The sequence below is a fragment of the Rhinolophus ferrumequinum genome, chromosome 3 (assembly GCF_004115265.2).
Source record: "Rhinolophus ferrumequinum isolate MPI-CBG mRhiFer1 chromosome 3, mRhiFer1_v1.p, whole genome shotgun sequence".
In the NCBI taxonomy this organism is placed as follows: Eukaryota; Metazoa; Chordata; class Mammalia; order Chiroptera; family Rhinolophidae; genus Rhinolophus; species Rhinolophus ferrumequinum.
In genome coordinates, this window is record NC_046286.1 from 46,878,732 (window position 1) to 46,890,770 (window position 12,039).

Here is a 12,039-nt window from a genome sequence, read left to right on the forward strand (position 1 = left end):
TAAGAAGACTGTCTTTATCTTCAGCCAGATGAAAATATTTAGCTAGGGCTTTCTCCCTCAAAATCTCTATTGCATAAAGCAGAAAACAGTAGAGGTCCAATAGAAGGTTCATTTTGAAAATTGCTAAATAAAAGGTAAGCAAAAATCAATATATGACATGTCCCCTAAAAGGATGTGAGCAAAAGCCAAGGCCTTGGCACCTTTGGTCAAACAGAGAAGCTAACTTAGGTGTGAAGTAGAAAGTCTACCTGCACTCTATCGCTCGCTCTGTGAAGCTATGTGGGCCTGGTGGGCCTGGCGGCATTCCCTAGCCTTGGTCTTCTCCTCTGGTGAATATGCAGTTTGGAATTTCCCTTCTTCCTTCCTTCATTCCCTCCTTCCTCTCTTTCTCTCTCTTTTTCCTTCTCGTAACATAGGAACCTTTCCTCCAAATCTCTTAAGAGATCTCTTAAGAAAGGAAAACTATGTGTATATATATATATATATATAACATTACCATGGGTCTTCTGAACTGGTTGAGCAAAAAGCAAGAGAGGGGTCAAAGGTGGCCCGTTCCAGCAGCCCCTGAGGCATATCTCAGGAACCCCTAAGGTCCAGTGGCAGAAGCCTCCTAGTTCTGGGAATGTATAATGTGCAAACCCTCTGAAAGAGCTGCTTTCCTAGTCTTGACAGTCAGAGAAGAGGGAGACTTTTCTGACCAGGAAGACCCAGAGTTTGGGAATATCCATTCCATTCCAGCTTTTCTAAATAATTTTGTATTAATTATTATAAGATACACTAACTTGAGTCTGAGTCCCTATTTTTTTAAAGGACTCCTACACACTTGACTTGGAATTCCCAATTGCAGAAAATTATCCTAAATCATTTACCTTCATGATGTGGCTAACCCAAAGGCCAGCATTTCCCTGTACAAACTCCCCTGGCAAGCCCTCAAAATAAAAGAGAAAGAGAAATGGCCGAAGGAGAGAGAGAAGATTTCCTTGAGGGCATTTGAGGAAATTGCTAGGCCTGAATTCGAAACACCACCTTATATCTCATGAATAGAAAAAAGGGAAAAGCCCACCTCTAAGGCAGAGTACTCCATGTGTGAACTGGCACACCAACCCCTTCAGCCCCCAGAAGCCAGAAAGCATCCCCTGGGCAGGGATCACCTCATATTTGCACCATTCTGATGTCCAAATGTTACAGCTTCCCCCCGGAGACGAACATGGAAAAGTACAGCAAGTGCTGTCCAACACCCAGTTGCTACACCTTGGAAAACAAATAGGAGAATCCCCCGGCCAAGGAGCACAGTGCCAGGTCTACAGCAGGCACTCAACAACTATTTGTCCAGTCAGTGAAAGGATGAATGAATGAAATTCTTCATCTCTGGGTTCATTTTGGAGACCGGCTGGTAGAAACCCAGTTCTGAACATCTTTCAGATCCATTCATCTGAGTTATGAAAAAAGTGAGAGACAGAAAAAAAAGTGACACCAAATGAAATCAGGAGCTGGCACAGAAAGTGTGAACCGACTGGGCTTCCCTGGTAATGAAGTGGACCCGATGCCTGCCGACGGGGTGATGACAGCGTGCCACTGGCCTGCCCCGCGGTGGGTGCGTGGGAGGCCGGGCAGCCCTCAGGATGCTGCTGCAGGGTGCGCTGCCGCCTTATCAAGATTTCCAGGCCACAGAAGATTTCTCACATGCCGGTGCGGGCATTCCCCAGCCACCCAGCCACAGCCGCACCCTGCCGGCGGCCCTGCACTGTCGTCCCCGTTCCTGGCCAACCACACGCTGCTGTCCTCTCCGGAGACCGGCATCTTTCCTGCGCCTCTCTTGGTGTTGCAACAGCTGCCTCACATCCCCACTGCTCAGAGACGGAGGCCCCCAGCAGAAATATTAGGCGTTGTCCAGGGCAGCGTGGGTTTGCTCGAGCCTGATTATTTCTGGTCGCTCGCTGTCCCCGGGCCTAGAGCACGGTGTATGTCATGAAAGGTCCGGCCTCGCGAGCGAGGGAGCAGTGGTGAGGACGGCCTTTGTGTGGGCAGTGAAGGCGGGGAGGCTTTTTTTTTTTTTTAAAGATATTTTGAGATTCCTGCTTTCTCCACTCACCTCAGTGCCTCATGTTGGTTATGCAGGTTCCAGAAGGTTCCAGAAGCTATGCAGGTAGTGACCTACAGCTTTTCACAGAACAAGCGCAAAGTAGAAACAAAATCAAAACAACTCTTTTGAGGTCTAGACCAAAAATCCAATGGAGCTTAATTTGATATTTTAAGGCCTCTAGTTCTATGTTTTCCTGAGCTATCCCTCTCTTTCACCTGGTACAGGAAAGTCAGTGCACATGACCAGCTCCCTGTATGACCTCTGATTTCCAGAGGGCTGCGTCTCATCTCAGGCCCTGCTCTTTGAAGCCTTAAGTTCTGGGTTGCATCCCTGCATTCTGGGCTTGTGCCAGGGGTGGGGTCCTCTGCCAGGGGCCATTTTTGCCATCCTCTTGATTCAGGTGCCTGTAGCTCAGGCAGTCATAAACCCTCTGATTCACTTTTGAAGAACCACAAACAGTTGTTAAAGAGCAAATTAGCCTTTGAAAGAGCTGGCTTTGAGAAAGGAGGCAATAAAAGCAGTTTGTCTCTGACGTTCTCCTCTCAGGTTGTCTGTCCAGCCCACTCTCTTTTCCATATCCCCTGCTCTCCACAGCTGACCCTGCCTGCTTTCCACATCCTTCCTCCTCTGCCACCTCGGCCTGTGTTTCTCTCAACACCTCCCTTCCCCTTCTGCCTCCCCTTCCTCCATCCACCCTGCCTCCTCTTAAACCCACCAGAGCAAGTAACACAGGTGTCAGTTTTGACACATGGACTGTTTAGTTATGAACAATGTTACTTGATTCTTAAAATAAGGTAGGGGGAAACTTCTATACTATTTTTTTTAAAAAGGAAAATGAATCTTCCAACCAGTCACTTTGTTGTAGCTGTTTACCCCAGTGCTACCTTCCCTGGACCTCCAATGGGAAATCACTGGGGAGAAAACCACCCACCCCTTGCTGGGGTGATGGGAAGACAGCAGGATGGCCTCATTAGGGCTGTGCTTGTGCCAGGAGAGCTGAGACTGCAGAACAGGCGAAAAGTCCTAGACATAAAATATGGGACAGGGTCTCCGTGAGCATCAGACTTGTCTAGAAAGCACCCCCATTCCTCTAGGCTAGGTCACTGGACACTTCTTAAGTGGAGGCTGTCTCGTCCTTAGCACTTTGCTAAGGAGAGAGGTTGAGGATTAACTGAGTCACACACCTCTTAGGCTCAGTTCCACTGGAGTCACCACTTCTAGCTCTCTGTCCTCCCACCCAGCCTGTGGTAAGATTGTACTCCTAGACTCCTTGCAGCTGTGTGGGCCCAGTGACAATCCCAGCCAGTCAGTGTGTGAAGTGATGTGTGGGACTCCCAGGCTGAAGTATTTAAATGCCAGTGTGAGAAGTTCCACAGTTTTCTTCCCCTCTACCACAGATGCGTGGCGGTTGCTCTCTTAGCCTGGATCCCAGAGAAAGGACAACGTAGAATTGAGCCCTATGCCAATCCGTGATGGATAGGCAGTGTAAGCGAGAAACACACCTTGTTTTTCAGTCACTGAGTTTTAGGGGTTGTTACTGCAACATAAACCTACCCTGACCGAAACACAGGACAACAACCCACTACCACTGCCCCCTGTCTCTTCCCCTTGATCATAATTCCAGGGGTGTTCCTTTGTGGGGAGCAGGGGCAGTATTTGTTGGAAGAGAGGAGGCCCCATCAACCTCCTGCTGTGTCACTGGGTTCCCTGAGCAGTGGAGAACTTATGAGTGAGTGTGAAAGCAGCTCACTGGCTGCGTTGTCCTTTGAAGACTCCCAAGGTCCAGAGGTCAAGTCCAGGACAGCTGTACAGACAGCAGAGACTGCAGAAACTGACCTAGTGCACTGATGGATGACCCAGGAGGCGTGGGTGTGGGGGTGAAGGCTCCGTAGTGCTTTGTTATGCACGCTTTGCGTGGTTTGGCCGTTTTGTGTTTGAGCAGATGGCAGGGGACTGCTGTATGTGTGCCGGGAGAGGAGGTGGACGGGAAAGAAGAGGCAGGAGGCAATTTCTATATAGACTGGTCAGTTTGGCTAGCCAGGTATCGCTTGTTGTCCCTGAGTCACAGCTTCCCTTCCTTCTCTACCTCCCTACCTCCGTCCCTTCCTGTTTTATCCAAGAAATAACCATTAATTGAGCATGCGCCACCTCCCAGGCCTTGTGCTGAGTCCTGGAGATGCTGTGACATCATCGTGGTCTTGACTGTCGTGTAGCTTCATCACCACATACAGGAGGCCAGTGATAGTGGGAGCAGACACACCCCATCATACTTCCAACAGGGGATAAGGAGTGCTCCCCAGTAATCATGTGACTGTCGTTTCAGAACCATGTCACACACAGCACACCCCGCTTGGGGGTTCTTTTCTGTCCTAATGACTTTGTCTCCAGGTAAATTGTTTTCCCTTCCAGGGAATCATCATCTCTTCTGATCCCTGCTCATCTGTTTTCCCACTGTTTGCTTCATGGCCCTTCCCCAGTATTTACCTGCTGCTCTTTACCATTCTGCCTTTTTCTTTGGGTTCCTTTTAGTAGGTGGCCCATTCCTGACTGACATTTCCCCACCATCTCCTGGCGTCTGCCACATCCCCACGTCCTCAGCTTTGCGGTCTCCTTGGACTTTATTCCTCACATCCTCCTACTGGAATCCTCACTCTTGGCAGCTGGCTGCCTTCCGCTCACCTACGATCTTGGATATCTTGCTGTCATCCTTCCTCCGTGTGTGTCCCGCCAGGGGAGCGGGGTGGTGGCAGGCGTCTCTGCAAAACTGACATCCTGCTTGTGTTACGAGCCTGCATTATTAACAAGACCTCCTTGACACGGCATGTTCAATGTGAGCCTGCTGCAGGACACGGTGGCAGCTTCTGGGTCTGGCCCGAGTCTCACAGCTGGAAACAAGGAGGCATCTTATCTCTGCTCCTCGAATTTGTTCTGGAGTTTGATGCAATGTGTAACATGAGCCCCCAGCCTACCCACCGTCTCCCCAGGGGCCACCTAGACCTCGTTCACTTGGCTTTCTCTCCTTCTCCTCTGCCACTGCCAGGTCACTACCACCAACAAGTGTTACTTGTTAGATGGCCTCCGCCAGAATTCTAGTTCTAGCACTTACTGGGCTGTGTGATTGTCAGTGTATTATTTAAGGTCTCTATGCCTAAATTTTTTCTTCAGTACGAGGCACGTTACGTAGTGCTGAGGTCACAGGGGATTGATGATAAGATAATTTACATAAAGGGTTTGTCCCCAGGCCTGGGTTCTGGCAGCTTGATAGCAGTGGACCCAGGACTGCACCTCAGCCCCCTGTCTCCCAGGCTTTCTCCCTCACCCCAGGCTCTCACTCACGAGTTTGCCTCACAGAGTAAAATACTCAGTGATCTGAGCTTGTTGTATGTTATAAAAGCAGTTGTCAAGATTTCTTTCTTGGTTTTTGTTTTGTTTTCAGATGACGTTAGGTGATATTTTGCTTCATTTTGCAAAGAAATGTAAAACCTGCCATGACCATGGAACCTGGTCTACTGATAAAATCAACTAATTTGATGAATTAGTTATCAACCAAACAATAATTATATGTAAATAATAATACACCATTGTACAGAACTCCAAATGTAGAAATAATTAGAAAATGTTAGGTTGTTAACATGCTTTACTAATCCTAATAGCATAGAAAATAATAATGATCAATTTATTTGTAGTATCTTTTATTTGTTAGTAGTTGTTATTTATCCTGATTTAAGGAAGATAGAAGCCTATGTTATTGATGATTTTGAGCTTTAAGAAAAATATGTTTTTAAAGGACTTGTGGCATCTGGTCTGTAACTAAAAACCTCTGGAAACTGCACTAGATTTATAACCCGATTTTCTTGTAAAGGGCATTTGAACAAATTTTGAAGGACTAGCCAAAAGTCGATGTGTATTTGTCTGCACTCCTTAAAATCAGACCTCTTTTATCCTCGTAGAAATCTTGAGCTTTTGAAACACAGTTATGACTTGTATGTGGTTACTTATAGATAACATTAGGCAAACCTTCTGCTGAAAGGCCTGCCAAAGGCTCACTGAGCATTCCCCACAGGACCTGCGATAAGACAAAGCAGAGTGGATTGTTCGCCATGGTCAGGAAAACACCCCTCCACAGAGCTTGGCCCGGGGAACAAAGGTGACATCAGAATTTTTTGAGAATTGGAAAGTGGTTAAAGGTAAGTTCAGTGGAAATAGCAAGGTAAGGATTCTGAGAGGAAGAATGCAACGAATTTGGGGTGAAAACTGTCTGTTGATACTTTCCACTGAAGAGTGGATGAGACTTTTGTGAAGTTCAGTCCTGAAAAAGTGCGGTCATACTAATGAAGACAGTGAGGTAGCAAAGCCAGCAGAAGGTAGACAGTAAGGGCTGGTTTCAGGTCTCAGTGTCCGGGCTGGGTGTGGGGAGAATTGTTTTCCTTTTCACACCTAAGAGAGACGCTTTCCTGGGGCTGGGGTCCTAGGCACCCTGTTACCACAATTTACAGGAGTGTTTGAGGGGGTTAGACTAACCCCGTTTCACAGGCTCTAGCTGCCGCAAACAATATCAAGCTTCTGCTAACAAGGAAGAAAGAGGGAGTGGGCACTGGATAGGCAACCAGCTATATTTGCCACATCAGGTAGGGAGAACGACTGATGCCAACAAAGAGGCCTGGCCTTCAGAGGCATGGTTCCTCTGGGGCCAGGTACACAGGTAAGGCTCCACCTCAGCACCAGCAGCTCCTTCCTCTAAGGTCAGGGCCCTGACTCCTAATTACCTAAAAGTCACACTCTGCTGAATTACAGTCTCCGAGGTACTAGCAGGAATGTCCCATCAAGATTCTGACCATTTGCTCTTGGGTCAGTCCCGCCTGGTACTGATGGTTTTCTCCATCTCATTGCATCTTCCCTCATTTCATACCACCTTCCTCCTGTCTCACCACACTCTAGCCACACTAGAGGCAGTTTTCCTGCCTCTAACACTTCAACTCAGTTCTGCCTCAGGGCTTTTGCACTTGCTGTGCATCTTGTCTGGAATGCCCTTGCAAGGATTCTTGGTATGTCTCCTATCATTCGAGTCTCAGCTCAGCTGTCATCTCTTCAGAGAGGACTTTCTGAACTGCCTTTTTGAAAGTGGCCTCTGTTCCCAAGAACACTCCACCCCCATCACCCTTCTTTGCATCTCTCCCTCTCTGAAATGATCTTGTTTATTGGTTCATATACTAATTTGTCTCCACCTTAACTGTAACTGAAACTTCATGAGAGTCTTATCTTGTCTGTCTTCTTCACAACTGTAGCCTCAGTTCCTAGAAAGGGCCCGGGATGTAGTTATAATAAAACATTAAAAAATAAAAACAGCTAACTTTGTGATTGTTTATATTGGACCAGGCACTGTTTATAAGACCCTCGATGTATTATTATTATTATCTGTATAAGCCTTCCTAATAAAACGTATTACCCCAATTTGAGACACAGAAATGGTAAATGAGACCATAGACTTAGGAAGTGGCAGAAGTGGCATAAAGTAAGTGCACAATATTTATTACATTTTAAAAAACAAACCATTTATTGTTTTGTTCTTGACTTCCATGTCCAGGTGGTGTGTACTGTTTGTAACACATAAAAATCTCCTGGCACAGAGAGATTACAGAGCGTAATGCTTCTCTGTCCTGGCCTTATTAATTTTCCAACAGTGCTAGGTCACATTTCCTTCTAAAGTTTTAACATGCAATCATAGCACGAGCATCACCCCTCCTAAGATTACATAGCAGAATTATATCATTCTACACTGAACACAACAAGCCCACACCACATCTTACTCTTTAATTTTATATGTGATACACATCACACACATGTGAGAAGCTCTTTGATTAGGTAATAAATGCTTATCTGCAGCATTAGAAAATATCACCTGGGACTTTCCACTCCATTCTCAACCAAACAGCCCAGCCAAGCGAATAGCTATCTACAAACACACTGCCCCGTGATCGTGTCTCATCCTACTTCCCCTTATCAGTGTGACTTTCAGTTAGGCATGGTCTCACCCTGCTGCTCTCCAGGCTTCTGTCTACCCCCTGGGGTGCTCTTTCCCTGGGCAGTTCCCATTTGCGTTCTCTTTCCTCATCACTGGCAGGCTCACTACACCTGCTTACCCACCTGCTTCCACATGTCTACAAGAGCGTATTCACTTAGCAGCAGGCATTAAGTACCCATCACTTTATTCTTCAAATATTAATTGATGCCCACTGCCCATTATACAGTAGACCTAAGTGCTAAGGAAACATGAATGAGAAAAAGGGACATGTATGCTCCCTAAAGCTAAGTCTTATAGGAAACATGGGTATTAATCAAAGAAGCAAACTGATATCATGAATGTGATGAAGGAAACTTACAAGGTGGCATATATATACATATACATATATATAATATATATACATTATATATACATATATATGTATATATTGTACATATGTGTGTGTGATATATATATCACACACACACACACACACACACACACACACACACCCCAGGGGTGCCAAAAAATGTATACACATGACTTGTATTCATCTTTTGTTATTGGTATATATTGAGTATTACAGTTTTAATACAGTTTTTTTTTCCTTAAAATGTGTGTACATTTTTTGGGCACCCTCTGTGTATGTATAGTACTAAGCGACACCTAGGTTAAAGTTAAACATTTGAGATGATTGAAGCCATGGGTATGGCTGAGATTGCCAAGCAAGACATAAAGAATAAGAAGAGAAGGGAGACTAGGACCAGTGTTTGATGGATTATAACATGTAAAATAAGGGTGGAGGAGGATTAGTCAGTGAAGGAGACTGAGAAGGGACAAGCAGGCAGGAGGAAAGCCAGGAGAGTGTAGTGTCCTACAGGCTAAACGCGGACCCTTTCAAATCAATCTTCAGTTGACTTAAGAAAAACAGAAAGAATAATACATTGGCTCTTATAACCTGGACTCAGACCACTCAGACATGCTTGGATCCAAGTGTTCAAACAGGTTGAGCCTCAGGAACCTGCCTCTCTCTCCACCTCTCAGTTCTGCCTTCTCTGAATGAGCTTCTGTGCAAAGTAGGCCATTCTCTGTGGTGGCCTCACCAGGTCACGAGCAGAAGCTTCAGGTTTCCATCCTGCCCAAGGCAAAGGAAACATCTCTCTTCTATTGGTTCCAGCAAGACCCCAGGTATCACACTTGCGGGCACAGGTTAGGTTATATGCTCATCTCCAAGCAGGGCATTGGCATCAGCTCTGCCCACACCTCATGGACAGAAAGCTCCTCAAAAGAAAATCAGGGTGCTGTTACCTGAAGAAAGCAGAGAAGAAGCCAGACAGGCAAAAGCCCACATGTCTATACAGACGCCCAAAGGGATGAATATTCCAAGAATGAGAATACATTCAAAAGTATTAAATACTATTCAGATATCAAGTAAGATGACAACTAAAAGCACCCAAAGGATTTAGCCACCTGAGACCCACACAAGTAGTTCCATCACCAAGTGGGAGGTGGTAGGAATCATAACGCAAGTAGAAATGGTCATGTGAATTCAGGAGTGAAAAACATCACTTAGAACTGAGGCAATCAAGGAAGGCTTTGTGTAAGAGGTGGTGTTTAAGTTAGGCCCTGAAGAATGGGTAATCTTTTAAAAACTAAAGCCAGAGAAGTGGAGGAAGGAAGGGAGCCCCAGCTAAATACAGCATCACCAAAGTCGTGATGGCTGTGAGTTTGAGGTGTGTTCACTGAGAGCTGAACACATCATGTTGAGTCTGAGGGGTTAGGGGCTAATGACAGGGGACTTTCTTTTTCTGAGTTCCTCAACTATAACCAACATTCCCTCAGGTTACTAGCCCGATTATGCAAATGAGGGATAGTTGTCACCAAACTGGAAGTAACTCCAAGCCCACCTGGAAGAGCATCTGCCTATAAACTTGCCTCTCTTTTCAAGAGACCCCTGGAGTATCTTGCGTGTGATCTCAATGGCAATCTCTTTCTCCTTTGAGCCTTGTCCTTTCCTAGGACTCTCAGAGTGTCCTGGGCTTGCAGTGCTGATGTCACCATCCATGGCTGCCTCTGCCACTCAGGTTGCTGCTTCCATGGTGAGGATTTGGCCTCTCTGCCTCTGGCGGACTGCAATAGAGGAATGCCCTGTGTCAGATGATCGCCTGTGCGACAGCAGCCGTGTGCTTCTCATCTTCCACTTCACTCACTTATCTCATCTTCCCTTCCCTTCACTTGTTATTCCAGAAATCTGACACTAGAAGACACAGGAGGGATGAAGAATTTTGGATGGAAGACAATTGAGGGGACGCTGCCCTGTATGTACTCAAATATCCTCTAACCATCGTTCCCAGAACAAGCTGGTGCAGTCTGACTGTCTGGCCCCTGGGAAAGTCCATTCTTCTCTCACTCAGCACCCTGCCTAGGGATGGGTATTGCTCACTCAGAGCTCAGAAGTCAGTCTCCATGGCCAAAAGCCTGCCCCTATGCATTTAGTCTGTGTCTTGTTTCCAAGCTCTTAGGACCTTTCTGCCATTTGGGCCCTGTGAGTCAAGCCCACTTGTCCAGACAGAAAGACTGAACAAATTAGAACTCAGGTTGATATTTCCATTACATTCCTCTACTCTAGGACCCTTGACATAATACAAATAGCCCAGTCTTTAATGGGGGCGTCACTGAGGGCATTTGAGCAGGGGATTGCAATGCACAGACCATCCTTGGAAAAGATTGCACGTGGCAGTGGTTTCCATTAGATTTGACAGCGGAACCTGGAATGGTGAACTGTTAGGAGACAAACCCTGAACCAGAGGGTTTGAGGCAAATGTGGAAAGGTGGGGATGGGTTTCAGAAACATTTTTTTGGAGTAGGGCTTGAAAACACGTAGCTCCATTTTGGCAGGAGAGGCTGGGCTGAGAACAGGGCTCAGCTGACACAGGAGCCCAGGACAGGGATGCAAGTGTGACTGGTGGGCCAGGCCCTTGCTCCCAGTTAGTGACTGGGGCTGGCAGAGCGGAGCCTGACCGTCTGGGATGGCAGTAGAAAGTGGAGTGGGGAGCAAGTGGACACCTGAACGACAGTGGGACACAGTGCGGTGACACACATGTCTTACTGAAGACGCAAGCTGAGTATTGCGATGCAGGGGCACCCAGTTTCGGTAGGGGGCCCTTGGTGTACCACCTGGGGTACCAGGGAAGTATCATTCAGTCACCTTGACCCAGGCTCCCCAGGGGGTCTCTCCTCTGAGACTCTCCATCTCTTCACTGTAAGGTGCTCCTTGACCTGCCATTTAGTCTCATCTGATTTTTCCTCTTCTTGGAATGTGGACTGACTTTGCTGGGGCCCCCTAAAGTGTGGAGACAACCTCATTCACCCACTCCAGGCACACATTTTATAACATGAGGGTGACTGAATCTCCCTGGTTGTGTCAACTCCACTTTGCAACGCACAACAGAAGGCCCCTTCTGTTTTTGTGCCATCCCCAGGGGGTGATGTCTTCCCCCAGGAAAAGGGGCCCCTTTTTCATAGCCCTGCTCTCCAGCAAAATGAGGAAGTTTCCCAAGTGAAAGCACTGTGATTTCAGGTGGCACGTAAGGATGGTGGCAGGGTAATGGAGTGGCGGTGAGTGGTTTGTGCCCAGAGCCTTTAGTGCTGCAGGGAAGACAAGGCCGTAGGATTCCCGCCTCGGCTCCTGGGAGACAGACTGGGGGGGAGCGGGACCCTGTGAGGATGGTCTCTGAATCACTACCATAAACAAACAAGCACATCCTTAGACAAACCGTGGTAATTAGAAGGAAAACATAATGATAGTGAAGTTACCTTTCTCCATTCATTCTGCAAGCATTTTTCTGCATGTTTATTTTTGGCACAGAGCTATTTTAGGGGTGGGGTGAGCATGTTGGGGAGAGGTAAGTGAATTGGTCCAATGTGGCAGCTTGAGAGGGGGAGATGGTTGGTG

At 46.9% G+C, this 12,039-nt stretch overlaps 1 long non-coding RNA gene across 1 annotated transcript in view; it reads left to right on the plus strand.

Moving 5' to 3' along the window:
- LOC117018925 (uncharacterized) overlaps window positions 1-12,039 on the plus strand; it is a 135,153-nt gene that overhangs the window by 77,915 nt on the left and 45,199 nt on the right. Inside the window, exon 8 of the long non-coding RNA XR_004422370.1 lies at window positions 6,147-6,270. This is a non-coding gene — a long non-coding RNA (uncharacterized LOC117018925). The remainder of the gene's footprint in view (window positions 1-6,146; window positions 6,271-12,039) is intronic.